The sequence below is a fragment of the Cetorhinus maximus genome, chromosome 31, assembly GCF_964194155.1.
Source record: "Cetorhinus maximus chromosome 31, sCetMax3.hap1.1, whole genome shotgun sequence".
Lineage (NCBI taxonomy): Eukaryota > Metazoa > Chordata > Chondrichthyes > Lamniformes > Cetorhinidae > Cetorhinus > Cetorhinus maximus.
The window spans coordinates 14,718,433-14,746,198 of NC_135909.1; the positions used below are offsets into that span (position 1 = coordinate 14,718,433).

A 27,766-nucleotide genomic window follows, 5' to 3' on the forward strand; every position below is an offset into this window, starting at 1 on the left:
TGACTGAAGAAATTCCGCCTCACCTCAGTCTTAAGTAGCCTGCCCTTTATTCTGACACTGTGCCCTCTGGTTCTGGACCCACCAGCCAGGGGAATCAACCTATCTACATCTGGCCTCACATGCGGTACCTTATCAAATGCCATTTGGAAATTCAAATATATTACATATACTGGTTCGTCTTCATCTATCCTGCTTGTTATCTCCTCAAAAAAATCTAATGAATTTGTCAGGCATGATTTCCCATTCATGAAAGCATGCTGACATGATTGATTATATTGTTCATTTCTAAATGCTCTGCTATTACATCCTTTATAATAGACTCTAACATTTTCCCAGTGACAGTTGTTCAGCTAACTGGCCTATAGTTACCTGTTTTTGTCTCCCTCCCTTTTTGAATAAGAGTGTTGCATTGGAAGTTTTCCAATACTCTGGGACGCTTCCAGAGTCCAAGGATTCTTGGAAGATTACTTCCAGTGGATGCACTGTCTCTGTAGCTACTTCCTTTAATATCCTATGATGCAAGCATGCAGGCCCAGGGGACTTATCAGCCTTGAGCCCTATTCGTTTCCCTAGTACTTTTCCTCTATTGATAGTTATTGTATTTATTCCCCCCACCCCCGCCTTTTTTGCCCCTTGATTATTTAGTATTTTTGGAATGCTATTAGTGTTTTCTACTGTGAAGACTGATCCAAAATATTTATTCAACTCGTCTGCCATTTCCTGGTTCCCCATTATTATTACCCCAGCCTCATTCCCTAAGGGGCCTTTGTTCACTTTGACCTCTCTCTTCCTTTTTGTGTATTAAAAGGAACTCTTACTGTCTGTTTTGATGTTACTCGCTAGTGTACCCTCAAAGTTTATTTTCTCCCTCTTTATTGATCATCATTTGTTAATTTTTAAAGCTTTCCCAATCCTCTTGCTTACCACTAATCTTTGCCACATTATATATTTTTTCTTTCAATTTGATGCTATTGTTAACTTGCTTGATTAACAATAGTTGCTTTATTCCCTTCCAAGAATCCTTTTTCCTCACTGGGATATATCTTTGTTGTGAGCCAGACACTATTATCTTAAATGTCCGCCATTGTTCCTCAACTGTCTTTCCTGGTAAACTCCTTTCCTAGTCCTACCCAGCCAAATCTTCCCTCATTCCCTTGTAATTACCCTTATTTAAGTTAAGCACAGTTGTTTCTGACCCAAGTTTCTCACTCTCAAATTCTAAATTCTACCATGTTATTATCATTGCTTCCTAGGGGATCTCTTACTCTGAGACCATTTATTAGACCTGCCTCATTACACATTGCCAGGTCTAAAACAGCTGGATTTTTGGTTGGATCATCAAAATATTATTCTAGGAAACTGTCCCGAATATAATCTATGAATTCATGCTCGTGGCTGCCTTGGCCAATTTGATTTTCCCAATCTACATGAAGATTAAAGTCACCCAAGATTAATGTACAGCCTTTTTTTTACATGCCTTCATTGTCTTCTGATTTATTCTCTGTACTACGGTATAGCTACTGTTTGGGGCCTATAGACTACTCCCACCAGCGTCTTCTTCCTTTTGTTATATCTTACATCCAACCAAATGGATTCTACTTCTGATCCTAGATCATTTCTTGCCATTGTACTTATTCTATCTCGCACTAACAAAGCTACCCCACCACCCTTTCCTTCCTGCCTGTCCTTTCGAAAAGGCACATACATTTGGATATTTAGTTCCCAGCTTTGATCTCCTTGTAACCATGTCTCCATAATGGCTATAAGATCATGCATATTAACGTCTATTTGTGCTGTTAATTCATTTATCATGTTCTGAATACTACATGCATTTAAGTAAAGAGGCATTGATTTTGCCTTTTTACCATTTTTCCCCCTTTGACCCTATGTCCTGCTGTTTTTTTTATGTTTGTTGACTCTGTCTCTTCCTGTCACACTCTGGGAATTATTGCCTTAATAGCTGCCCTACAATTTTGCCATATCCTTTTACTTTGTAAGCCTATACATTCCCTCTCTAGAACCCTCACCACCCTATCCCACTTCCCCCCTCTATTTAATATAAAGTCTTCTCTGCAGCCCTAGTTATTCGTTTTGCCAGGACATTGGTCCCAGAACGATTCAAGTGAAGCTTCTCCCACCGGAACCACCGCCCTTCTACCCAGTACTGGTGCCAGTGCCTCATGAATGGAAAGCCATTCCTTTCACACCAACCTTTCAGCCACACATTTAACTCATTGACTTTAATTACCCTATGCCAGTTTGCCCATGGCTCAGGTAGTAATAAAACAATATTCCTTGGGAGGTTCCTTTCTTTTTAAATTGCGCTCCTAACTGTTCAAATTGTTTCGCAGAACCTTCTTTCTAATCCTTTCAGTGACATTGGTACTAACATGGACAACAACAACTCGATCCCTCCCCTCCCATCCCATTCCAAGTTCCTCCCCAGCCCTGACGAGATTTCCTTAACCCTGGCACCGGGCAGGCAACACAGCCTTTGTAACTCATGCTCATGGCTGCAGAGAACACTATATATCCCCGTGATTTGACTGTCCCCTATCACTAATACGTTCCTATTTCCTGCCCCCACTTGAATGGCTCCCTGTACAACAGTGCCGTGGTCAGTTCACTCATACTCCCCTGCAGTCCCTGCTCTCATCCACACAGTTTGCAAGAGCCTCATTACTGTTGGACAATTGCAGAAGCCGAGGCTCCTTGAATGCCACCTCCTGGGTCCCCATACCTGTCTCACCAGCAGTCACACCCTCTTGTCCCTGATCACAGACCAAATTTGAATTAACTAATCTGAGGGGTGTGACCACCTCCTGGGGCAAAGTGTCCAGGTAACTTTCCCCCTCCCTGATGTAGCACAATGTCTGCAGCTCGGACACCAGCTCTTCAACTCAGATCCAAAGTTCATCAATCTGTAAGCACTTACTACAGATGTGTTTGCTCTGGATCACCTTGGTGTCCAGCAGGTTCCATATGCTGCAGCAGCAACACACCAACCACCCTGCCATCACTATTATATTCTATTCAATTTATTAATTAATTACTCTAGTATCTCTGCCCTTCACACTTCAAGAATTCCCCGCTCTTTACACTTTATTGTATTTTTTTACACAAGTATGGATCTTATGATGAACAAAGTATTTTTAAGAGAAAAAAGGATGAAAGACCTAAACACAAACTAAAGACCTAACTTTTATTTTAAAGACGAGAAACTCACTAATCCTTCTAATCGATCAGCTGCTTTCCCTGCACTCGCGTTCGGTTGTGGTTCATGATGTCACACAGCCGCTGGTCTCACAGGAAGTCTCCCCGCTCTGTGCGCTCTTTTTAATGAAATATCCCGCATCCTGCACTCTTTTTGAAATGAAGTCTCCACGCTCTGTGCGCTCTTTTTGAAATGAAGTCTCCCCGCTCTGTGCGCTCTGTTTAAAATGATGTCTTCCCGCCCTTCGCGCTCTTATAAAAAATTTAGTCATTGCGCTTCCAGCTCCGTTTTTAAAATGAACTCCATCCGCCCTCTTTTTGAAACAAAGTTTCCCCGGGCTTTTTAAAATGAAGTCTCCCCACTCATTGCGCTTTAAAAAAATTAGTCCCCTGACTCTCAGAACTCTTTTTTAAATGAAGTCTCCCCATTCTTTTTATAATTAAGCCTACCCGCTCTTTTCATTATTAAGTATAATCGCTCTTTTTAAAATGAAGCCTCCGCGTTGTTTGAAAAATGAAATCCCACCAGCTCTTTTTCAAATGGAGTCTCCCTGCTCTTCGCTCTCTTATTAAAATGAAATCTCCCACTTCCCCACTCTTTTAAAATGAAGTCTCCCCGCTCTGCGCGATCTTTTTCAAGGAAGTCTCCTTGCTTTTTTTTTTAGAAAAATGAAGTATCATTGCTCTATTTTAGATTAACTCTCTCCACTCTACGTGCTCTTTTTTCGATGAAGTCTCCCTGCTCTCCGTGCTCTTTTTAAAATGAAGTCTCCCCGCTCTCTGCTCTTTTTAAAATGAAGTCTTCCCGCTCACTGCTCTTTTTAAAATGAAGTCTCGCCGCTGTCCACGCTGTTTTTTTAAATGAATGGCAGGCCAGAAGATTGGTCAGAAATATAATGAAGGCAGAAAATGACTAAAAGGTTAATCAGAAGAAAGAAATTAGGGAAATGAGAGCAATCTAGCTAGAAATGTACAAATGGAAAGCAAGAGTTTCTACAGATATTTAAACAGGAAAAGGAGTAAGTGAAGTGAAGAGTCAGAAATGGTGCTGAACAATGCGCAATCATCAGCGAACATGCCCACTACTGACCTTATGGTGGGAGAAACATCATGGTTGAAACAGCTGAAGATGGTTGGACTAGGACACTGCCCTGAGGAAGTCCTGCAGTGATGTCGTGGAACTGAGAGGATTGACCTCCAACAACCACAATCATCTTCCTTTGTGCTAGATTAGACTGCAACCAGTGAAAAGATTTCCCCCTGATTCCCATTGCCTCCAGCTTTGCTAGGGATCCTTGATGTCACACTCACTCAAATGTGGCCTTGATGCCAAGGGCAGTCAATCTCTCCTCACCTCTGGAGTTCAGCTCCTTTGTCCATTTTTGAACAAAAGCTATAATGAGATCAGAAGCTCGGTGTCCCTGGCAGAACCCAGGCATGCCATCAGTGAGTAGATTATTGCTAAGCAAGTGCCACTTGATTGCACTGTTGATGACCTCTTCCATTACTTTACTGATGATGGAGAGTGATTGATGGGGCGGTAATTGGCCGGGTTGGATTTGTCCTGCTTTATGTGTGCAGGACATACCTTAGAAATGTTCCACATATCCGGGTAGATGCCAGTGTTGCAGCTGTACTTGAACAGCTTGGCTAGGGGCATATTAAGTTCTGGAACACAAGTCTTCAGTACTATTTCCAGAATGTCTTTAGGGGCTATTGCATTTGCCGTGCCCAGTGCTTTCAGCCATTTCCTGATATGTGGAGTGAATCAAATTGACTGAGAACTGGCCTTTGTATTGCTGGGGCCCTCAGAAGTCAGCCGAGATGGATCATCCACTTGGAACGCTGGTTGAAGATATTTGTGAATGTGTCAGTATTGTCATTTGCAATGATATGCTGGGCTCCTCTATCATTGAGGATGGGGATATTTGTGGTGCCTCCTCCTCCAGTGAGTTGTTTAATTGTCCACCACTATTCATGACTGCATATGGCAGGACTGCAGGGCACGGATCTGATCTGTTGGTTTTGGACTCACTTAGCTCTGCCTATCACTTGCTGCCTTTGCTGTTTGGTACCAGGTAGCTCTGTATTATAACTTCACCAGGTTGACACCTCATTTTTAGGTATGCTTGGTACTGCTTCTAGCTTGCCCTCCTCACACTTCATTGAACTAAGGTTGATCACCTGGCTTGATGGCAATGGCAGAGTCGGTAGTGGGGGGCGGGTATGCTGAGCCTTGAGATTTCAAATTGTGTTCCACTACAATTCTGCTACTCCTGATGGCCCACAGCAGCTTGTTGATGCCCAATTTTGAGTTGCTACATGTGTTCCAAATTGATCCCATTTAGCACGGTGTTAGTGCCACCAAGCTCAATGGAGCACATCCTCAATGTGAAGATGGGACCTTGTCTCCACAAGGACTGTGTGGTAGTCACTCCTGCCAATACTATTAAATACTCTCTTTCAAGGTAATCGGAAAGAGTCAGAATGGTTTTGTGATAGGAAAATCATGTTTAACCCATTTATTAGAGTTATTTTAAAGGGCAACGTGTTGAGTGGATAAATGGGGGCCTGTAGATATACTATACTTGTATTGTGAATGTCAACATGAATGCCCTTTAGGACTCGGCCAGCTCGCCCTGTGCTGGTCGTTCCGAGCCACTTTTGGTGATGGACGTTGACCCTGTGCCGCCACCTCCGCGACATGATCTGTCAGGTATCATTCCATGAGTATGACTATACCTGACTTCGGTGTTGATTAAGGTCTCAGAAGATTGCAGGCTTGAGTCTTGTCGTGATCCTTTTAAACGGAAATCTGGTGGAACTCCCTGAAAACCATGTTTTTACTTGGCAGCTGAAGGTTCTGATTTTTCTTCCAAACATTAAAGGGCTCTTAGGAATTAACACATGAAATGACATAAAAAGCACATTTTAATAAAGAGCATTGCAATTCTCAGAAGGGTGTGTGAAATAAGAATTAAAGCCACCCAGTATTAAAGCGGAATGGAATGAATTTTGGAATAAATAAGATTGTTACATCTCTCGATGTGTTTGCTAAACAATGTTACATCTGACTTTGTTCTGGTGAAGATCAGAAGCAGTGATATCAGTTTGCGCCACTCGCCAGCTGGGCCTGTGGTTGCGCCTCGCCAATCACGTGGGTAATGCAATTCTGCCAGTCCCTGAGGTCAGCTGACATTTTCGGAGAAATTCCAAGTCATCGTGATTTCATCAGGGACCTCATGTTTAAGGTGTGAGTGATGTAAATCATGACCTGATCAAATGTGTGTATCTTTCGCTATTTCCGCGGTGAATTTTCATGCTGACGAGAATCATGTGGGATATGGTCTGGAAATATTTCACACGGACCATCTTTCTGAACGAATGAAATGGCTGGCCGGAAATTTCAAACAATCCCGCGATTCCTGAACCTCGCGGCGGGCCGGCACTGGGGCCGCGGTCATTTCCCTTTCTCTCCCACTTTCTCTCTCCCGCCAGAAATTACTTTCGACATTTCATCCTTTGATATATTTTTTAAAAAGGCGCCACCATGTCATTTTAATTGGGGGGTGGGGTGAGAATGGGGGAACAGAGTGGGTCCCATTTGCTCTTTCTAGCCCTGTCTGTGAGGTTTGTGCTGAGCTGCGGATGGAGTGGTTGTGAAAAGCGTGAATTTTGTAACCCAGAGCACATCAACGATGAGTGCGCATGCGCCTTGCTGCACATTGCCCCCAATAAAGATGGCGGACGCGCATCCATGCGCGTGCGCGGCGTTGGCCGCAAACGAAGCCGTCACTCAGTGACACCCGAGTTCAGGGTTTCTGACACAAGCTCAATGCAGCAGCAGTGTGAGCGTCGGTATTGGTTTGTGGATTCAGCGATTAAATTCAAGGTTGCTGTTTCGAGGTCACTCGGAGTTGGCAGAGTTCTGTATTTGTCCTTCATATATTCCGGGGCACTTTGTATCAAGCAGAAGTTAGAAGCAAAAAGTATAAGTAATGTCTGGGAAATACTTAAACAGCAGACAGCCTAGAAAACAGTTGAAATTAATCACTGACCTGACAGAACGGAGGGAAAATGGGGATTAAGCAAAATTCCAATACCCGGAGTATAATCAAGGTGTAAAGAAGCGAATCTAGGAGTAGTACGATACCATCTTCAACACATGGGCTTGTGGCGCAACGGTAGCGCGTCTGACTCCAGATCAGAAGGTTGCGTGTTCAAATCACGTCAAGCTCAAAAAGCTTTACTGCTCAAGTGGCAACATGTAATCATTTTGCGGGGATCTTGGCGAACAGGTTAATTTCAAAAGCAATTTCGATAGATGTCTGTGCCAGTATCAGCTGTGACTCACTTGGTAGCACTCTTGCCTTTGAATTCCAAAGTTGTGGATTCAAGTCCCACTCTTGGACTTCAGCATAAGAATCAAGGCTGAAATTCCAGTGAGTAGATACCACCTTTTTAAGCACTTGCTGAGAGTGGCTCAATGGGTAGCTCTCCTACCTCGAAGCTGGAGGTCCGAGGTTCAAATCCCACTCCAGGACTTGTTAATCATGAAATAACCTAGCTACAGAGTATAATGGTGTCAGTCTCCAACCCAGATAAATGAGGAAAACTAGCAACAAGGGCATTTGGCTGTAAAAAAAAACATCCCAGCAGCGCCTTATTTCGTTGAAACTGATCTGTGCGATTACGCACTGCCGTCATAACAGGGCGAAATCTGCCTTTGTTCTAGAATTGTAGTTTAAAATAGTCTTTCCCTGTATCGTTGAACAGCTGCAAAGATTTTAACACAAGAACAGAGTTTCGTTTCTGCGACTGAGGAAGACATTTGGGGGAAGAGGCCACTCACACTGAGAGACTCTTGATACTGGAAGAGATGGGCGCAATTCTATTTCACAATTGAACACTGACATCGAGATTTTGGAAGACCAAGTGAAAAAAACACTGGGTCAGTGATAGAATTCAAACATCATCCCGGGGAATAAGAGGAAGAGAGATTAAAGCAGGTGACTGTATGAACGCTGGAAAAAACAATGACTAAATCCTGTTTTCCGGGAACTCCTGAAGTTTGGATCTGTGATTAAAGTATTTATGAATGAATCTTGGCTCTGTGGCTTAGTTGGTTAAAGCGCCTGTCTAGTAAACAGGAGATCCTGGGTTCAAATCCTAGCAGAGCCTTATTCCAATTTCGAAGTTTTTGAGCTGACCTATGCAAAATATGGCTTGGTTCGGGTGAGTACTTCCGAATTGCTGGCTCAAATTGTCCATCCTTGTGCAATAGATTATCTTCTATTCTTTCAATGCAAGGAGAGTTTCGTTTCTTTGACTAAAGAGGAGATTTGTGGAAATTGGTCACTCGCACTGAGAAACTCCCTCGTGCGTTTCTACTGGAAGAGATGGGCGCTTTTCTATTTAATAGTTGAAGCTCAGAAACTGACATCGAGATTTTGGAAGAACAAGACAACAGAACAAGAAAAAAAATCACTGGGTCAGCGAGAGGATTCAAACTTCATAAGAGGAAGAGATAAAAACAGGTGACTGCATGAACGCTGCAACAATCAGTTGCTGAATCCTGTTTTCCGAGAACTCACTGAAGATGTGTGTTTAAACTGTTTCCCAGTCCATTTAAAATGCTGAATATTCTGAGCTAACATCGGGGCGGACATTTGGTTTAACTTTATTCGTGAATAAAAGTGTCAATTGTTTACATGTTGTTAACGTGACAACACGTAAACGTTTCAAGGAATTCTCCTCACAACCTACTTCACCGAAAGAGATTATCATTTAACTTAAATAGCCTTTCACAAAGAGGGATGTTAGGTATCACTCCACGAAAATCCCAAGGGGTTTGTGACGGATTCACTACAAATAATCAGGAATTTTAAAGTGCCTTAATCAGCCACAATTTCTTCAAAAGAAACCGCTCGCGACATTCATCTCACTGAAGCAGAGTGTGACCGTGTTGTATCTGTCAGTGTGGAGGTGACGAGTCTGGGTTGGGTAGCCATGTTCAGTGTTTGTGAGAGTGGGGTCTGGGTGAGCAGCTGGTGAGTGCGACAGGGCCAGTGCTGGATGCAGGAAGCTCCCGTCAGTGTGGGTGGGTCTGATGGGGCTGAGTGATTGACAACTGGCGGTTGTTGGTGTTTCCATAAATGAAGGAAATTCCCTCTGACAGTTTATTCTCTTCGTTGACTATAAACAACTTGAACAAAAGTGAAACAGTGTAGGAACATTTTTGCTCTGTATAAAAGGGGGGTGATTTCAGCTGCCATTGTCCAGTGGTTAAAGCTTTCGTCTAAAAATCCATGGGATTTTTCGACTTTGACTTGAGTCCTGTTCCCTGAGAATCTGTTCAGTATTTTTAATTCTGTTTTATCTTGAATCCTCTATTTCTACAGAATGCTGACACTGAAATTGCTTATACTTCCCACCATTGTTATCTATGAAGCAGGTATTGTCTGCATGGTCTAATGGAGATATGCTCAGAGGGCTGTGCCAGAGGGTTTCTTTCAGGTTTTATGCCTTTTGGTCCATTAGCAGCAACTGTATGTCTGCAGAGGAACTCGGAATGCCGAGTACCTCTTCTCAGGATGGACTTAATCAAGGGACAGAATGTTGGCTGAAGGGAGGATAACGGTCGGGGGATTTGGGCTGCCATTCCAGAACATTTGGGGAATAGCACAAGGCGGTGTTGCAATGTGACAATGGCAGGATGCAACCTTGGGATATTACCCTTTCTTTATTCATTCTTGGGATGTGGGTGTCGCTAGCTAAGCCAGCATTTATTGTTTATCCTTAATTGCCCTTGAGAAGGTGGTGGTGATCTGCCTTCTTAAACCACTGCAGTCCCTCTGGTGTAGGCACACCCAAAGTGCTGTTAGGGAGTGAGTTTCAGGATTTTGACCTAGCGACATTGAAGGAACAGCGATATATTTCCAAGTCAGGATAGTAAGAGGCCTGGAGGGGAACTTCCAGTTGATGGCGTCCCATGCACCTACTGCCCTTGTCCTTCTAGATGTTAGTGGTTGTGGGTTGAAAGGTGCTTCCTAAGGAGCCTTAGTGAATTCCTGCAGTGCACATTGTAGATGATACATGCTGCCACTGTTCATCAGTGGTGGAGGGAATGAATGTTTGTGGAATGAGTGCCTTGTAGATGGCTTTGGGGAGTTTGACACAAAAATTGGCCCTGTAGTTGATAGTGAAAAGGATAGCTTTTGTCTCCAGAATTATATCAATGGTTTGGTTGAGTGGACGGAAAAATGGCAGATGGAATTCAATCCAGAGAAGTGTGAAGTAATGCATTTGGGGAAGGCAAACAAAGCTAGGGAACTACACAATAAATAGGTTATTGGGAGGGGTAGAGGAAGTTAGATACCTTGTGCATATCCACAGGTTCCTGAAGGTGGCAGGACAGGTGGATGAGGTGGTAAAGAAAGCATATGGAATGCTTTCCTTTATTGGACAAGGTTTAGAACACAAAAGCAGGGATGTCATGATGGAACTGTATAAAACACTGGTTCAGCCACAGCTGGAATTTTGTGCACAGGTCTCGTCACCACATTACAGGGAGGACATTATTGCCCTGGGAAGAGTACAGAGGAGATTTACAAGAATATTGCCAGGACTTGAAAATTGCATCTATGGGGTAAGATAGGATAGCCTGGGGTTGTTTTTCTTAGAACTAAGGAGGCTGATGGTGACCTGACTGAAGTGTACAAGACTATGAGGGGCCGAGATAGAGTAGGCAGGGATGTCCTTTTTCCCTGAGCACAGTGGTCAATTACCAGAGGGCACAGGTTTAAGGTGATTGGTAGAAGTGGACATGAGGCAAAACATCTTCACCCACAGGGTGGTGGGTGTTTGGAATTCGATGCCTCGTTTGGTGGTGGAGGCAGAAACCCTCCACTCATTTTAAAGGCACCTGGATCTGCACGTAAAATACTGTAACCTGCAAGGATATGGACCGGGTGCTGGAAGGTGGGATTTTAATGAGCAGGTTTTTAATTATTTTTTCTTTTTTGGTCAGCACAGACACATTGGGCTGAATGGCCTCTTTCTATGCTGTACCTTTCCTGTGGTTCTATTTCAGTCCTGATATTCTGATAACCAATCTGTGCTGGTTGTAATTTATCAACCCATGTTCTACCAAGTGACAATGGATCTTGTCCCAGATTATTGCCTCTCAACATTTCCCCACCACGGCCATTAGATTAACTGGTCTGTAGTTACTGGGTTTATTCCTATACATTATAAACACAGATGTAACATTAGCAACCTGCAGTTCACTGGCTTCACTCCCATGTCCAAGGAGAATTGAAAGATTGTGGATCAAGTCCCTGCTATTTTCACCCTTCCTTCCCTCAGAAATCCAGGATGTATCCCATCTGAATTGGGTGAATTTTCTACTGTAAGGGTTGCCAACCTTGTAATTGCTTCCTCTTTATCTATTTTCATCCTATCCAAATTCTCCACCAGCTCCTCCATCACTGTGACATTAGCAGCATTTGCTTGTTTTGTGATAGCAGATGTAACGTTCTCATTTAGTACCTCAGCTATGCCCTCTGCCTCCATAGGATCTCCAAATCAGCCACCCTTTCAGTGACTCTCCATTTGTTGGTAAAGGTCTGCAGGGTTTTTGCTTGCGTTAACTGCTGATCTTTTCTCATAGACTTCCTCTGCTGATCTAATTTCCCTTTCCAGCTCTCCTCTGTACTTTCTGTATTCTGCTTGGTTTTCCAATGTATTATGGATCTGACATTTATCATCAGCCTGATTTGGAGTTCCCACTGAGCACAGGATATGTAGGCAACAGCTCTCAGCTGTCCCAACATTTCACTGAAATGAGTTGTCTGTTTAACTAAACTTCTCGTCATTTAGAGTGTTTCACTCCTTCCCTTTTGTACTTCTGCTGTTGTCGTTTAGTTTAAATTACACAGTGGCTCCTTCCCCGTCTGCACCTAATCCCCACACTCAACAAATCCACATTTTAAACTCTTCACTCTGCAATTCACTTTCTCTAATTGAGCTCGCAGGCCACTCGAGTTCTTGTTTGTAATTTAATTGTTCCAATTTCTTTATTCACAATTCAGGTTTGTTTTTAAATTAACAATTAATTTGCCCTGTTATTTTAATTGATTTGATGTCAATATCTGAACAAACTGGAAGTTTAAAAAACAAATCTCGAAATGATTTCTTGTTCTGCAATGACGGTCGACTCCATTCAGTTCAGTAAATCCTAATCAATACATTCGAAACAGAATGCTGTATCTCTACTTGATGAACTGATGATGCACAGAGCTCTCAGCTTTTACTCATTGACCTTCACAGGAGTTGATCCAGTTTCGATGTTGACTTGTTCGCTGTTGTCGATTTACCTGGATTCTTCACCTGATTCCTCTGCTGTCCAATGAAGCTCTCTGAGCAGAGCTTTCAATAATAACTTGACTTTTCCTCACAGGATTTCAATCTCCAAGGTTTTTGAATTATTTTCTGAATAGACGTCTCCCGAGTTCTCCTCGTGGTTAAGCAGAAAGTTTAACTGATGTGTTTTCAAGCAGCCGACAGCTTTACTTGAAAAGTCATTGTGACAGGATGTTGGGGTTTGAATCCAGTCACAAATCTGGTGGTGATACCTTGTGGGTTTTTTTTATTCGTTCCTGGAATGTGGGCATCGCTGGCTAGGGCAGCATTTTTTGCCCAACCCCTTGTTCAGAGGGCACTGTTTTTTAAAAGAGTAAACCACGTTTCTGTGGGTCTGAAATCACATGTAGGCCAGACCAGGTGAGGACAGCAGATTTCCTTCCCTAAAGAACATTCGTTTTTATGACAATCGGCAATAGTTTCATTGGTTCAATGGCTTTAATTCCAGAAATTTACTGAATTTAAATTCTACCATTTGCTATGGTGGGATTCGAACCCCACTCCCGAGAACATTACCATGAGTCTCTGGATTACCAGTCCAGTGACAATACCACTACACCACCGTCTCCCCTGCACCTCCAGCTCTCACGTGATATGCCAGGGGATGACCTCATAATTGCCCCAGTCATGTAGCTGTGGATTGGGCGATTTCTTAAACACGTTCACTGGGGCTGACTTAGTCGTACTTGGTTTTGAAACACAAGGGTATGTCTTCTGCTTTAACTGACCTTGTATACTCCTAGATAACCAGGGGGCTCTAGATTTGGCAGTACTGCCCTTTTTCTTTGTGGGGACATGTATACATCGTTCCCGTAGAATCCCGCTCTTGAATGCCTCCCACTGGTCTGTCACACTGATTCCCTTCAAGTAGCTGCAACCAGTCCACTTTGGCCAGGTCAACTCTTAGCTTCATAAAATTTGTCTTCCCCAATTTAGAACTTTCACTCCTGTTCTATCATTGTCCTTTCCATAATTATATTAAATCCAACTGTATTATGGTCACTATCTCCAAAATGATCACCCACTGCACCTTCATCCACTTGGCCAGCTTCATTTCCTGAGACTAAATCTAGAATTTCACTCCCTCTCATTGGGCTTACGTGCTGGCCAAAAAAGTTCCCCTGAATGCAGTTCAAGAATTCTGTGCCTATTATACTGTTCGTACCCCAGTTGATATTAGAGTAATTGAAGTACCAAACTATTTTTCCCCCAACGTTTTTGTACTCAGAAATTTGCATCCACATTTACTCTTCTATCTCCCTCTCACTGTTTGGGGTTCTCTCGTACACTCTGAGTAGTGTGGCTGCTGCCTTTTTATTTCTGAGCTCAAACTATCTAGCCGCATTTGATGAACCATTTGATATATCATCCCTCCTCACAGCTGTAATTGATTCTTCGACAAATAATGCTGCTCCCCCACTTTTTCAGCCCCCTCTATATCCTGCCTGAAATCCCTTTATCCAGGGATGTTGAGCTGCTATTTTTGCACCTCTTTAACCCAAGTTTCGGTCATAGCAATATCATCATGCTACCACGTATCCATCTGTGCCCTCAGCTCATCGGCTTTCTTTGCTTTACTCCTTGCATTGAAATAAATACCTTTTAACTTTGCCAAATTCCTGTGTTTAAACATTTTAACCTTTGCTTCTTCTGTCTTTCAGGGTCACCCACTAATTTTCTGTCTCCCGCTCCCTGCTCTGAATTGTTCCGACCTGAATCCGCCCTCAGGTTCCCATCCCCCTGCCAATCTAGTTTAAATCCTCTCCAAAAATATTTAATACATTTCTTGGCAAAGTTTCAGAGTAGGGTAGTAAGGTTAATGATATGTTTCCACTCTTCCAAAGGCATTTGAAAAACTCCCACATAATAGACTTGTCAGTGAAATTCAAGCAAATGGGATTAAAGGACAGTGGCAGCATGGATACAAAATTGAATAAGGGACAGAAAGGATAAAGTGGTGGCGAGCGGTTGTTTTTCAGAGTGGTTGAGACAGATCTGATGCTCTGTCAGGTCAGCCGGCTGTTCTGTTCCCATTCCCTGAAGTTTTATTTTAAATTCTAATAACTTCCAGCCTATATACAAGTTTGCTGATGACACTAGGTTGGGTGACATGGTTAGTAGTGTAGGTGGGAGCAGCAAGTTTCAAAGGCTCATTGACAGATTTAGTGAGTGAACAAAACTGTGGCCGATGGTGGTCAACATGGGGAAGTGTGAGGTCACCCATCTTGGAGCAAAGAAAGATCAGAGAATTTCCTAAACAGTCAGAAACTTGGGACTGTGGACGAGCCTGAGTGAGACTGGTCGATGGTTAAAAAGCAGCGGCAGAACAGTAGCGAGAGAGAGAAGGAGAGAAGAGAAGAGTGACAGCGACGACGGTGCGGGAGGGATAAAGAGCTGTGAGGGAGGGGTTGGAGCAAACCGGCCATGTTTATAATAAATAGTCAAAGCATGATATCAGGGGAAAGAAGGGAGCTGGTTGGTTTGTGCAGATTTCTCTAAATTAGGGCTTTGATTTAAACTAGGAGCTGGAAAATTAAACATTTCAATCAGGGTAAGTACAACAGTAAGTATAAGTGTAATGAGAGTATTAGTGCAGAGCAGGTCAAGAGGCATTACATAAAATTAATAGTTTAAACCAGGTACAAACTGGATTCTAAAAGAGGGAATAGAGGTTTGTTTTAGATCGTGGATGGGCAGCTGAGACCTGTTGTTTGCAGTTCCTGACCCATGTGGGAACCTCAGGACACTTCATTTGTCTTGGGGGCCACATGTGCAGGAAGTGTCTCCAGCTGCTTGAGCTCGAGCTCAGGATTTCCGAGCTTGAGGGGCAGCTGGAGTCACTGTGGAGAATCAGGGAGGATGACAGCTTCCTGGATCGTACGTTACAGGAAGGGAACACACGAGAAGGAAAGAGAGAGTTCAAGATAGTAGATGAGTGACAATCCGGAAGAGTAGGAAGAGGCAAGAAATGCAGGAGTCTTCGGGGTGTGTGCCACTGTCAAACCGGTATTCAGCATTGGAGACTGCTGGGAATGGTGACACCCTGAAGGAGTGCAGTCCAGACCATGGCATCAATGAGCAAGAAACTGCACAGGAGGGAACAGCAAAGAGTAGAAATGCAGATGTTATAGGAGATTTCACAGTCAGGGGGACAGACAGGCATTTCTGTAACCTTCACTGTGAGTCCCACATGGTGTGCTGTCTCCTTGGGGCCAGGGTAAAGGACATCACGGGGAGGGTACAGAATATTCTGCAGGGGGAAGGGAGTGAGCCAGAGGTTGTGGTACACATCAGTATCAATGACACAGGGAGGACAAGTATTGAGGTCCCTCAGTCAGAATTGCAGCAGCGAGGGAGGTAGTTAAAAAGTGGGACCTCGAAGGGAGTAATCTCTGAATTACTGCCAGTGCCACGTGCTAGTGAGAACAGAAATGTGAAGATAGGGAGCATCAAATGTGGCTTGAGTTCGATGGAGGGGGGAAGGATTCAGATTCTTGGGACATCGGGACCAGTTCTGGGACAGAAGGCACCTATTCAAATGGAACAGGTTGCACCTTAACAAGACTGGGACCAATGTCCTCATGGGAAGGGTCTCTCATGTGGTTGGGGAGGGTTTGAACTAAACTGGCAGGAGACTGGGTGCCAGTATACGTAAGTGGAAAAGAGGAATGGCTAGAGAAGAAAGTAGGACCATATAAGATAGGAGTAGATGAAGAAGGAATCGAAAAGGAATACAGAATACAGAAAGGGAGGGGAACCAAAGCCAGGGCTCCATGAATGATGAGGAAAATAGAACATATAATGAAATAATGAAGCATGATGCATGTCAGATGAATTCTTCAAGTGTGAACCAGGTCACTGTTATTGCACGAGAGTGTGGAATTAATTCTATCTCTGCCCATCTCTGTTACTTTGTCTGAGAGTGAATTCATTCTCTATGCTTCATATTTTAGTGTGGCATTAACAATATGTTGCTGTATGAGCGTGGAATTCACTCTCTGTCAATAATAATGTGAGTGTAATTAACTCTCCGTCCGTCAGTCTCTGTTACTCTATGGAAGTGGGTCACTTTCAAGTGATCAAACTGCAGCTAGTAGAGAGTCACAGGGATCAGTGCTGGGTTCTCAGCTATTTACAATCTAAATTAATGACTCAGGTGAATGGAGGGAGCTTCACCGAATTTTCAGACAATATATAGATAGGTGGGAAAGCAGGTTGTGAGGGGGACACAAAGAGTCTGCAAGAGGATATAGAAAGGTTAAATCAGTGGGCAAACATTTGGCAGATGGAATACAATGTGGGAAAATTTGATGGGAAGAACAGAAAAACAAAACATTATTCAAATGATATATATGAATGACCTAGACTGTGGTGTGCAGGGTATGATCTCAAAATTTGCAGGTGATACAAAGATTGGAAATGGTGTCAATTGCGATCGGGATAGTCTTGAGCTTCAAAAGGACATAGACACGTTGGTGGATTGGGCAGGCAAGTGGCAGCTGAAGTTCAATGCACAAAAGTGTGAGGTGATTCATTTTGACAGGAAATATATGGTGTGACAGTACAAAATAAAGGGATAGCCTCTAAAGGATGTGCAGGAACGGAGGGACCTCAGTGTATATGTACATAGGTCATTGAAGATGGTGGGGCATGTTGAGAGAGCAGGTATTAAAGCATATAGTATCTTAAACTTTATTAATAAGGGCGCTGAGTGTAAGAGTAAGGAGGTCATGCTGAACTTGTATAAGACACTCTTTTGGCTTCATCTGGAGTACTGTGTCCAGTTCTGGGTGCCATACTTAATGAAGCATGTGAAGGAATTGGAGAGAGTACAGCGGAGATTCACAACAATGATTCCAGGCATAAAAAACTGTAGCTATGAGGACAGGTTGGAGAGATTGGGATCTTTTCCCTGGAAAAGAGGCTGAAAGGAGACTTGATAGAGATGTTCAAGATCCTGCGGGGTATGGAGAGGGTGAAAAATAAGAACCTGTTCCCACTCAAGAGAACATCAAGAACTAGAGGGCACAGATTCAAAATAATTGGCCAAAAGAGTAGATGTGATGTGAGGAAAAGTTTTTTCACCCAGAGGGTGGTTGGAGTCTGGAACAAACTTCCTGAAAGGGTGGTGGAGGCAGGTTTGCTCGAGATATTCAAAAGGAAATTGAATTGTTACCTGAAAGAAAAGAACGTGCAAGGTTACGGGGAAAAGGGAGGAGAATGGGACGAGGCAGAATGCTCTTTCAGACAGCCAGTGCTGACTTGATAGGCCAAATGGCCTCCTTCAATACTGTGGAGAGAGACTGCAGAATGTTGCAGTACAGAGGGATCAAGATCTCCTTGTACATGAATCACAAGAAGTTAATGTGCAGCTGCAGCGAGTAATTAGGAAGGCAAATGAAATGTTGGCCTTTATTCCAAGGGGGGGTGGGGGAGTATAAAAGTAGGAAAGTCTTGCTACAGCGACACAGCATTGGTGAGACTACACCGAGAGTCCTGTGTTATGTTGGAGTCTCTGTATTTAAAGAGGGATATAATTGCATTGGGGATAGTTCAGGGAAGTTTGACCAGACTGATTCCTGGGATGAAGGAGCTGTCTTATGGGGAATGTTTCAGCAGGAAAGCCCGATCCCCATTGAAGATTCAAAGAATGAGAGATCCTGTTGAAACATATAAGATTCTGATGGGGGTTTGACAGGGTAGATGTTGAGAGGGATGTTTCCATTTGTGGGGAAACTAGAACAAGTGGACACAGTTTAAAAATAAACAGCTCCCATTTATGATGGAGATGAGAAGGAATTTCTTCTCTCAGAGGGTCCTTCACCCTTGTAATTCACCACCTCAGAGAGTAGTGGAGGCTGAGTCATTGCATATATTCATGCTGAGTTCGACAGGTTTTTCATCTACAGGAGAGTCAAGGGTTATAGGGCAGGTGGGACAGTGGGTTTGAGGCCACAATCAGATCAGCCATGGTCTTATTGAATGGCAAAGCTGGCCCGATGGGCTGAATGGCCTCCTCCTGCTTCTCTTTCTTATATTTTTAATTTGTCAGTGTGGGATTGACCCTCTGTCTGTCAGTCTCTGTTGCTGTATTTCAGGAATTAACTCAGTCTGATACTGCATGTGAGTATGGAATTCATCCTCTGTTCATCAGTTTCTTTTTTATTCATTCATAGGATGTGGGCTTCGCTGTCTGGGCCAGCATTTATTGCCCATCCCTAATTGCCCTTAAGAAGGTGGTGGTGAGCTGCCTTCCTGAAATGCTGCAGTCCATGTGGTGTAAGTACACCCACAGTGCTGTTAGGAAGGGAGTTTCAGGATTTTGACCCAGCGACAGTGAAGGAACAATATATTTCAGTATGGTGAGTGACTTGGAGGGGAACTTCCAGGTGGTTCTGTTCCCACCTATCTGCTGCCCTTGTCCTTCTAGGTGGTAGTGGTCATGGGTTTGGAAGGTGTTGTCTAAGGATCCTTGGTGAATTCCTCCAGTGTATCTTGTAGATGGTATACACTACTGCTATTGTGCGTCAGTGGTGAAGGGAGTGAATACTTGTGGATGTGGTGCCAATCAAGTGGACTGCTTTGTCCTGGACGGTGTCCAGCTTCTTTACTGTTGTAGGAGCTGCACTCATCCAGACAAGTGGGGAGTATTCCATCACACTCCTGACTTGTGCCTTGTAGGTGGTGGACAGGCTTTGGGGAGTCAGGAGGCGAGTTACTCGTCACATCCTGAGAGATAGGATTCAATCCTGAAATATATGATTAACTGTCATGTGGAAAGGCATGGACTAGTCAGGGATGGTCAGCATGGATTTGTTAAAGGAAGGTTTTGCCTCACAAATTTGATTGAAATCTTTGAGGAAGTGACAAGAAGGGTTGATGAAGGTGGTGCAGTGGATGTTGTGTACATGGATTTTAGCAAGGCATTTGACAAGGTCCCACATGGCAGATTGGTCAGGAAAGCAAAAGCCCATGGGATTCAGGGTAATGTGGCAAACTGGATAAAAGGTTGGCTTTGTAACAGGAAACTAAGGGTAATGGTCGATGGATGCCCTTGTGAATGGAAAGTTGTCTCAAGTGGTGTTCCACAGGGCTCGGTGTTGGGACCCTTGCTGTTTGTATTATATATTAACGATATGGACGTGAATGTGGGGGGCACGATTGGGAAATTTGCAGATGACACAAAGATTGGCTGAGTAGTGGATAGTGTAGAGGATAGCCATAATCTCCAAAACGATATAGATGGGTTGGTGGAGTGGGTGCTAAAGTAGCACATGGATTTTAACATAGAGAAGTGTGAGGTCATACATTTAGGGAGGTCAAACAGTTACAGGGATTACACAATAAATGGGAATATACTAAGAGGGGTCGATGAAGTGAGAAATCTTGGCGTACAAGTACACAGGTCCCTGAAGGCAGCAGTTCAAGTAGACAAGGTTGTAAAAAAGGCATATAGAATGCTCTCCTTCATTGGCAGAGGTATAGAATATAAAAGTAAGGATATAATTTTGGAATTGTATAAAACACTGGTGAGGCCACAACTGGAGTGTTGTGTGCAGTTCTGGTCACCACATTACAAGGAGGACGTAATAGCTCTGGAGAGAGTCCAGAGGAGGTTTACAAGAATGTTGCCAGGGTTAGAAAAGTGTAGCTACGAGGAGAGATAGGATAGGGTGGGGTTTTTTCCTTAGAACAAAGAAGGCTGAGAGGTGACTTGATTGAGGTGTACAAAATTATGAGGGGAACAGATAGAGTGGACAGGATAAAATTGTTTCCCTTGGTGGAGAAATCGAGAACCACGGGACATAGATTCAAGATAAGTGACAGAAGATGTAGGGGGAACATGAGGAAGAACTTTTTTACGCAGAGGGTAGTGGGTGTCTGAAATTCGCTGCCCAAGTTGGTGGTAGAGGCAGAAACTCTAAACTCTTTTAAAAAGTACCTGGATCTGCACCTTAAGTGCTGTAAGCTGCAGGGCTATGGGCCGGGTGCAGGAAGGTGGGGTGAGAAAGTGCACCTGGGTGTCCTCGGGCTGGCATGGACAAGATGGGATAACTGGCCTCCTTCTGTGCTGTAACTTTTCTATGGTTCTATGATTCCTAGCCTCTGACCTGCTCTTGTAGCAACAGTATTTATATGGCCAGTCCAGTTCCGTTTCTGGTCAATGGTAATTCCCAGGATGTTGATAGTAGGGGATTCAGTGATGGTAATGCCATTGAAAATCTAGGGCCAATGGTAGGATTCTCTCTTATTGGAGATAGTCACTGCCTGACACTTGTGTGACGCACATTTTACTCGCCACATGTCAGCCCAAGCCTGGGTATTGTCCAGGTCTTGCTGCATTTGGACATGGACTGCCTCAATGTCGCGACTCGCGAATGGTGCTGAACATTGTGGAATTATCAGCGAACATCCCCACTTATGACCTTATGATGAAAGGAAGGTCATTGATGAAGCAGCTGAAGATGGTTGGGCCTAGGACACTACCCTGAGGAACCCCTACTGTCATGTCCTTGAGATGAGATGACTGACCTCCAACAACCACAACCATCTTCCTTTGTGCTAGGTATGACTCCAGCCAGCGGAGAGTTTCCCCCCCGATTCCCATTGACTCCAGTTTTGCTCGGGCTCCTTGGTGCCACACTCGGTCAAATGCTGCCTTCATGTCAAGGACAGTAACTCTCACTTCACCTCAGGAGTTCAGCTCTTTTGTCCATGTTTGAACCAAGGCAGTAATGAGGTCAAGACCTGAGTGGCCCTGGCGGAACCCAAACTGGGCACCAGCGAGCAGGTTATTGCTAAACAAGTGCCGCTTGATAGCACTGTTGATGACCCCTTCCATTACTTTACTGATGATGGAGAGTAGACTGATGGGGCGGTAATTGGCTGGGTTGGATTCGTCCTGCTTTTTGTGTACAGGACATACCTGGGCAATTTTCCACATACCTGGGTAGATACCAGTGTTGTAGCTGTGCTGGAACAGTTTGGCCAGGGGCGCAGCAAGTTCTGGAGCACAAGTCTTCAGTACCATTGCTGGAACGTTGTCAGAGTCCATAGCCTCTGCAGTATCCAGTGCCTTCAGCTGTTTCTTGATATCAATGGAGTGAATCGAGTTGGCTGAAGACTGTCATCTGTGGAGGTGGCCCAGAAAGATCATCCACTTGGCACTTCTGGCTGAAGATTGTTGCGAATGCATCAGCCTTATCTTTTGCACTGCTGTGCTGGACTCCTCCATTATTGAGGATGGGGATATTTGTGGAGCCACCTCCTCCACTGAGCTGTTTGATTGTCCACCATCATTCACGATTGGATGTGGCAGGACTGCAGAGCTTAAATCTGATCCGTTGGTTGTGGGATCGCTTAGTGCTCTCTACCACTTGCCGATTATGCTGTTTGGCATCCAAGTAGTCCTGTTTTATAGCTTCACCAGGTTGACACCTCATTTTTACGTATGTCTGGTGCTGCTCCTGGCATGCCCTCCTGCACTCTTCATTGAACCAGGGTTGATCCCCTGGCTTGATGGTAATGGTAGAGTGGGGGATATGCCAGGCCACGAGGTTACAGATTGTGTTTGAGTACAATTTTACTGCTGCTGAAGCATCCTCAGTCTTGAGTTGATAGATCTGTTTGAAATCTATCCCGTTTAGCATGGTGTAGTGCCACACAACACGATGGAGGGTATCCTCAATGTGAAGGCCGGACTTCATCTCCTCAATGGCTGTGCATTGGTCACTCCTACCAATACTGTCATGGACAGATGCATCTGCAGCAGGCAGGTTGGTAAGGATGAGGTCAAGTATGTTTTTCCCACTTCTTGGTTCCCTCACCACCTGCCACAGACCCAGTCTAGCAGCTATGTCATTTAGGACTCAGCCAGCTCGGTCAGTAGTGGTGCTACCGAGCCATTCTTGGTGATGGACATTGAAGTACCCCACCCAGAGAACATTCTGCACCCTTGCCACCCTCATCCCTTCCTCCAAGTGATGTTCAACATGTAGGAGCACTGATTCATCAGTTATTATACGTGAGTGTGTAATTTAAATCTCTGTCAGTCTCTGTTCCGGTTATGAGAGTGGAACTAACTTTTGAACAACCTTTACTGTAAATGATTGTGGAATTCACTCTGTCAGCCTCTTGCTGTATGAGAATGTGGAATTAACTCCTTATGTCAATTTCTGTTACTGTATGTGAGTGTGGAATTAACTCTCTATTGGTCAGTCTCTGTTATGTATGTGTGTGGAATAAACAAACAATTTGTGAGCATCTGTTGCTGTCAGTGTGGAATTAACTCTATCGGTCAGTCTCTGTTACTGTATCTGAGTGTGGAATTAACTCCTTACGTCAGTCTCTGTTACTGTATGAGTGTGTGGAATTAACTCTCTATTGGTCAGTCTCAGTTACTGTGAGTGTGGAATTCTCTTTCCCAGTCTTTGTTAGGATATATGTGAGTGGAATTAAGGACCTGTCAATTTCCATTAATGTTTCAGTGAGGAATTAACCTACAATAACAGAGACTGACAGAAACTAAGAGAGTTAATTCAACACTCTCATATTAGTCTGTCTATGTTACTGTATGTGAGTGAGGGATAAACAAATAAATTCTCAGCCTCTGTTTCTGAGAGTGTGAAATTAACCCTCCATTGGTCAGTCTGTTATTGTGACTGTGAATTAACTTTCAATCTATCAATCTCTGTCACGTGTGTAAGTGCGGATTTAGCTTTCTATCCAATCGTGACAGTTACTGTAGGTGAGTGTGAAATTAACTCTGTATTATAACCTGTTACTGTAGGTGAATATAGAATTAACTATGTCAGTTACAGTTACTGTATCGGACCATGGAAATAACTCTTTCAGGCTCTGTTACTTCAAGAAAGTTAATTTCACACTCACCATCTGTCAATCTGTGTTACTGTATATGAGTGCGACATTAACTCTCAGTCTCTGTTATGGAGTGAGCAATTAAATCTCAATCGTTTAGTCTCTGGTGCTTTCTGTGGGTGTGGAATTCACATCTTACATGTCAACCTGTTACTGTACATGAATGTGGAATTAATTCTGTACCTGTCAGTCTCAGTTATGCCGAGTGTGGTATTCACTCTCTGTCAGAATCAGTGACTGTGAGTGAGTGTGAAATTAAATTTCTGTTAGTTTTGGTTGCTGTGTGAGATTGTGGAATTATCTTCCTGTCAATGTCTGTTTCTGTATGCGAGTGTGAATAAAGAGTCTAACAATCTGAATTACTGCATGTATGTGGAATTAAATTTTTGTCAGTCAGTCTTTGTTGCTGTGAGCGTGGACAGGGTAGACAGGAAGACATTTTTCCCCCATTGGTGGAAAGGTGGAGAAAGAGCGGGCGCAGATTTAAGGTAATTGGCAAAATAACCAATGACAGCATGAGGAAAAACCTTGTTCATGCAGCGAGTGGCTAGGAAAAGTGCCTGGGAATTTGGGGAGGCAGGGTCAATCAAAACATTCAAGAGGGAATTGGATTATTATCAAAAAAGGGTAAATGTGCAGGGTTATGTGGAAAAGGTGGTGAAGTGGCAAGAGATGAACTGCTCCTTCAGAAGGCCAGCATAGACATAATGGGCAGAAAGGCCTCCTTCTGTGCTGTAATCATGCTATGATTCAATGAATTAACTCTCTGTCAATCATTCTTACAGTATATGAGTGTGGATGGAATTAACTCTGTCTGTCACTCTCTACTAATGTACATGAATGTGAAATTTACTCCCCGTCAGTTTCTGTTACTGTACAGGAAACAGTAAATAACATTTGATCAGAAATGGTTGGGCCCTACTGTTCTCAAAAGTGCTCGTGGTTAAACACATCAGCTTCTCCTCTCTCTACTCTCCATTTCAAAGTCAGCCAACAGGAATATACCTTCAAAGTAAGCGAGGAACGACTTCCACGTCCAACATCTATTCTGATTCCAAGAGTTGTTCATTTCTCAGTTTGTGTTTCCGGCCTCGGTTTTGTGAGCGACACCAGCAATAATTCACTGACAAAATCATGTGGATACTGAAATCTGAAAGAAAGAGAGAAAATGCTGAAAATACACAGCACCATAGGCAGCATCTGTGGAGAAAGAAAAATAGTTCACATTTCGGTTCACTGACATTCAGCCTGCAATAAAACACTTACTAACATCTGCTCATGGTGGCTGTAGATCCCACAATTCCCTGCATCCCAGAAACCGCTCTATCAAATGCACTGACTTCCCCAGGCATTCTGAGGTCGAACTTTTACCATTGCTACTTGCCTGCCTATTGCACCAACCTGCCTATGTCCTTTAGAAGTTTAACACTATCGTCCTCACAGTTCACAATACCTCGAAGTTTCATCCACAAATTTTGAAACGGTGTCCCGTACACCCAGGTCTAGGTCATTAACATATAACATATAAGAGCAGGGTCCAACCCCTGGGTAACTCCACTATAAAGCTTCCTCCAGTCTGAAAAACAACCATTCACCACTACCCTCTGTTTCCTGTCACTCAGCCAATTCCACATCCATGTTGCTCTGTCCCTTTTATTCCATGAGCTGTAACTTTGTTCACAAGTCTGTTGTGTGAGACTTTATCAAATGCCTTTTGGAAATCCATGTAAACCACATGAACAGCATCACCCTCCCCAACCCTCTCTGTTACCGCATCAAAGACTCGGTGCAAACGGGAGAAGAAACCGGGAAGCGGCGGCTGGGATGGGGGAGGCGCTGCACCATCGGCTTCACGGTGCCGTCCACCTGGTCCATCTCCGCACGTCCGCCAGAACCGGCGTCTCTGATTCGGGCTCTGAGAGCCGCTGAAACTCGGTGTTTCTGAGGCTAAACTCGATTACGAGCAGCTCCCTGTTGCTGTACCGCGCATGCTCGGCACAGAATCGATTTCCGGTGGAGGACGTGCCTGTTTCTGCGCCTGCGCAGTGCGGGCTCTCTGGTAGAGATAGCCCGTTTTATATCACCCAGCGCATTCTGGGAAGCGATGTCCGCCATTTCGCTATAAACTTCAACGCTGTGGCAAGCATTTGTGCTCAACCTTTTTGTGCAATGTCTTTTGTAACAAGTGAGCCCCACTCCCCTTATCCTTTTGAATAGCCCTAATTTTTTTCCCTTCTGTAGTTGTTCGTTTCACTTTTGAAAGTTTATATTGAATCTGCTTCCACCATCCTTTGCGGCAGAGCATTCGAGGTCACAGCAACTCGCTACCTTCTAAATAAATGACAAAGGAAGATCTATTCAATGTGGAGGGTGGTGGGGAGGAGGGTGAAGACAAGGGGAAGACTATCGGAATCCTGGGAGAGAGGGATTTGGTGGGAGCAGCGGTCGCGAAAAGGAACAAAAATGGTTGGGGGCCCTGTCAGTCGCAGAGAGGAGAGAAAATCAGTTGAGGAAAAAAGGAAGGTAAATTAGTAGTGTTGGTATGGGATATTAGCTCTCCTCACCAAAACAATTATTCCAGGTGAAACAGTGTTTTAAGTGCACTTCCTTCAATTTACTACCCCGTATTCACTGCTCACAATGTGATCTGCTCTCCATTGGAAAGATTGAGTGATTGCTTTGTGGAAGATCTGTTCACTCTGCAAGCATGACACCGAGTTTCCGAACACCTGTCATTTTAAGTTTCATCTTGTCCTCGGCATCCTGCAGTGTTCTTATTAATCTCAATGTAAGCTCTAGGAACGGTATCTCATCTTTCAATTGAGCACTTTAAACCCTTCCAACCTCAAAACTGAGTATAGCAATTTGAGGGGGTAATCGCAGTCCCCATTGTATATCATTTATATTGGATGTTTTGCTTTAGTTCAGATATTTCTCTTGATTTTGCATGGCAGTTGTTCATTATCATTCACACCTATTTTAAACACATCTTTGGTTTTGTTACTTGCCCATTTATCTGAACCTTGCACCATCAACTGTTTGGTCATTTAATCTCTTCTGCCTCCACCCTGATTTGGAAATCACAAGAGAAAGGATTATACTAGATTCAATAATAAGTAATTAGAGAGAATTAATTAATCTTCTGACAGTAAATTAGCATCTAACAATGAGTGACCACAATGCGTTAGAGGCAAAGAAACGTCACAGAAATGTGACAACTTTCACCTTAGTTAAGGAAAATAAGGGCAGAATGAGCAGGAAGCTGAATGCATTAACTTCCAAACAGCTACTAACAGGCAAAAGGAAACAATCAGAGACACTCAAAGGAGTTTTTAGTGCATTATGTATCTGATGCAAGGCCGAAGGAAGGAAACTTCACTTTCTCTGTTCACGGTGATTATGGAACTGAATTCCACGTTTAAAACCTGTAATTAAGCAGGAATGTCGTTATCTGTCCTAATAATGATTAACTGTCTTTGACATGATGCTGTCTTCACAATGATGGCACTTCATTTCTTTTCGATGCTACATGTCACCGTGAGGAAGCTGTTGTCCAAATTAGAATGATGAATTACTGCAGGGTATCATATAGATCAGACGTACTAATAAATATAACTTCACTATATTGTTTCCATCTCAGAAATTTCCGATTCAGATAATTTTGGAGTGATATTTAACGAGAGAAAAACATTCAGACGGTGCCAGCTCTTCGCGAGAAATGGGCTGAAAGAAAGTCTCTGCTGGTGTGTGTTTGCAACATTTGCCGCTAGTGTCCCGGTGTGAATAAAAGGAATTTGAGAGGTTTTTGCAGTTTTAAGTGTTTATGGGAAACGGAAATCCAATGCTGTAAACCGTAAAGATAAATAAGAGAAGCTTGTCGTAGCACCCAATGTCTCTTTAAGTTAGACCATAAATAGCAGAGGATGGTTTCGATCCATCGACCTCTGGGTTATGGGCCGATCATGCTTCCGCTGGGCCACTCTGCTTCATAAAATTATTGGGTGCTGAATATCAGTGTTGTGTGTTAGGGAAATAAGTAATCACTTGCTTTGTGCTTTTTGGGCTAGAATACATCTGTTGGGAGGATTAACTTAGCTACATATTTCCACTGTTTCACACCAGAAACAGACAGAGAAACACAGACAGAAAGGCAGCAAGAGACTGTCAGGATACACAAGGTGACAGAGAAAGATGCCGAGCAAATTAGCAAGACACTGAGATGGAGAGTCTGATCACTTATGTAAAGCTGTTG

The 27,766-nt window shown here is 43.6% G+C and overlaps 1 protein-coding gene and 2 non-coding genes across 3 annotated transcripts in view; 2 read left to right on the forward strand and 1 right to left on the reverse strand.

Annotated features, from left to right (window-relative positions):
* The window catches only part of LOC144670292 (histone H2AX-like), a 297,255-nt gene that overhangs the window by 242,622 nt on the left and 26,867 nt on the right, over positions 1-27,766 (reverse strand). The gene's annotated exons all lie outside the window — the stretch shown is intronic.
* Positions 7,381-7,452, forward strand: trnaw-cca (transfer RNA tryptophan (anticodon CCA)). Its single transcript has one exon. It is a non-coding gene; the product is annotated as a tRNA-Trp (tRNA).
* trnat-agu (transfer RNA threonine (anticodon AGU)) lies at positions 8,321-8,394 on the forward strand. Its single transcript has one exon. It is a non-coding gene; the product is annotated as a tRNA-Thr (tRNA).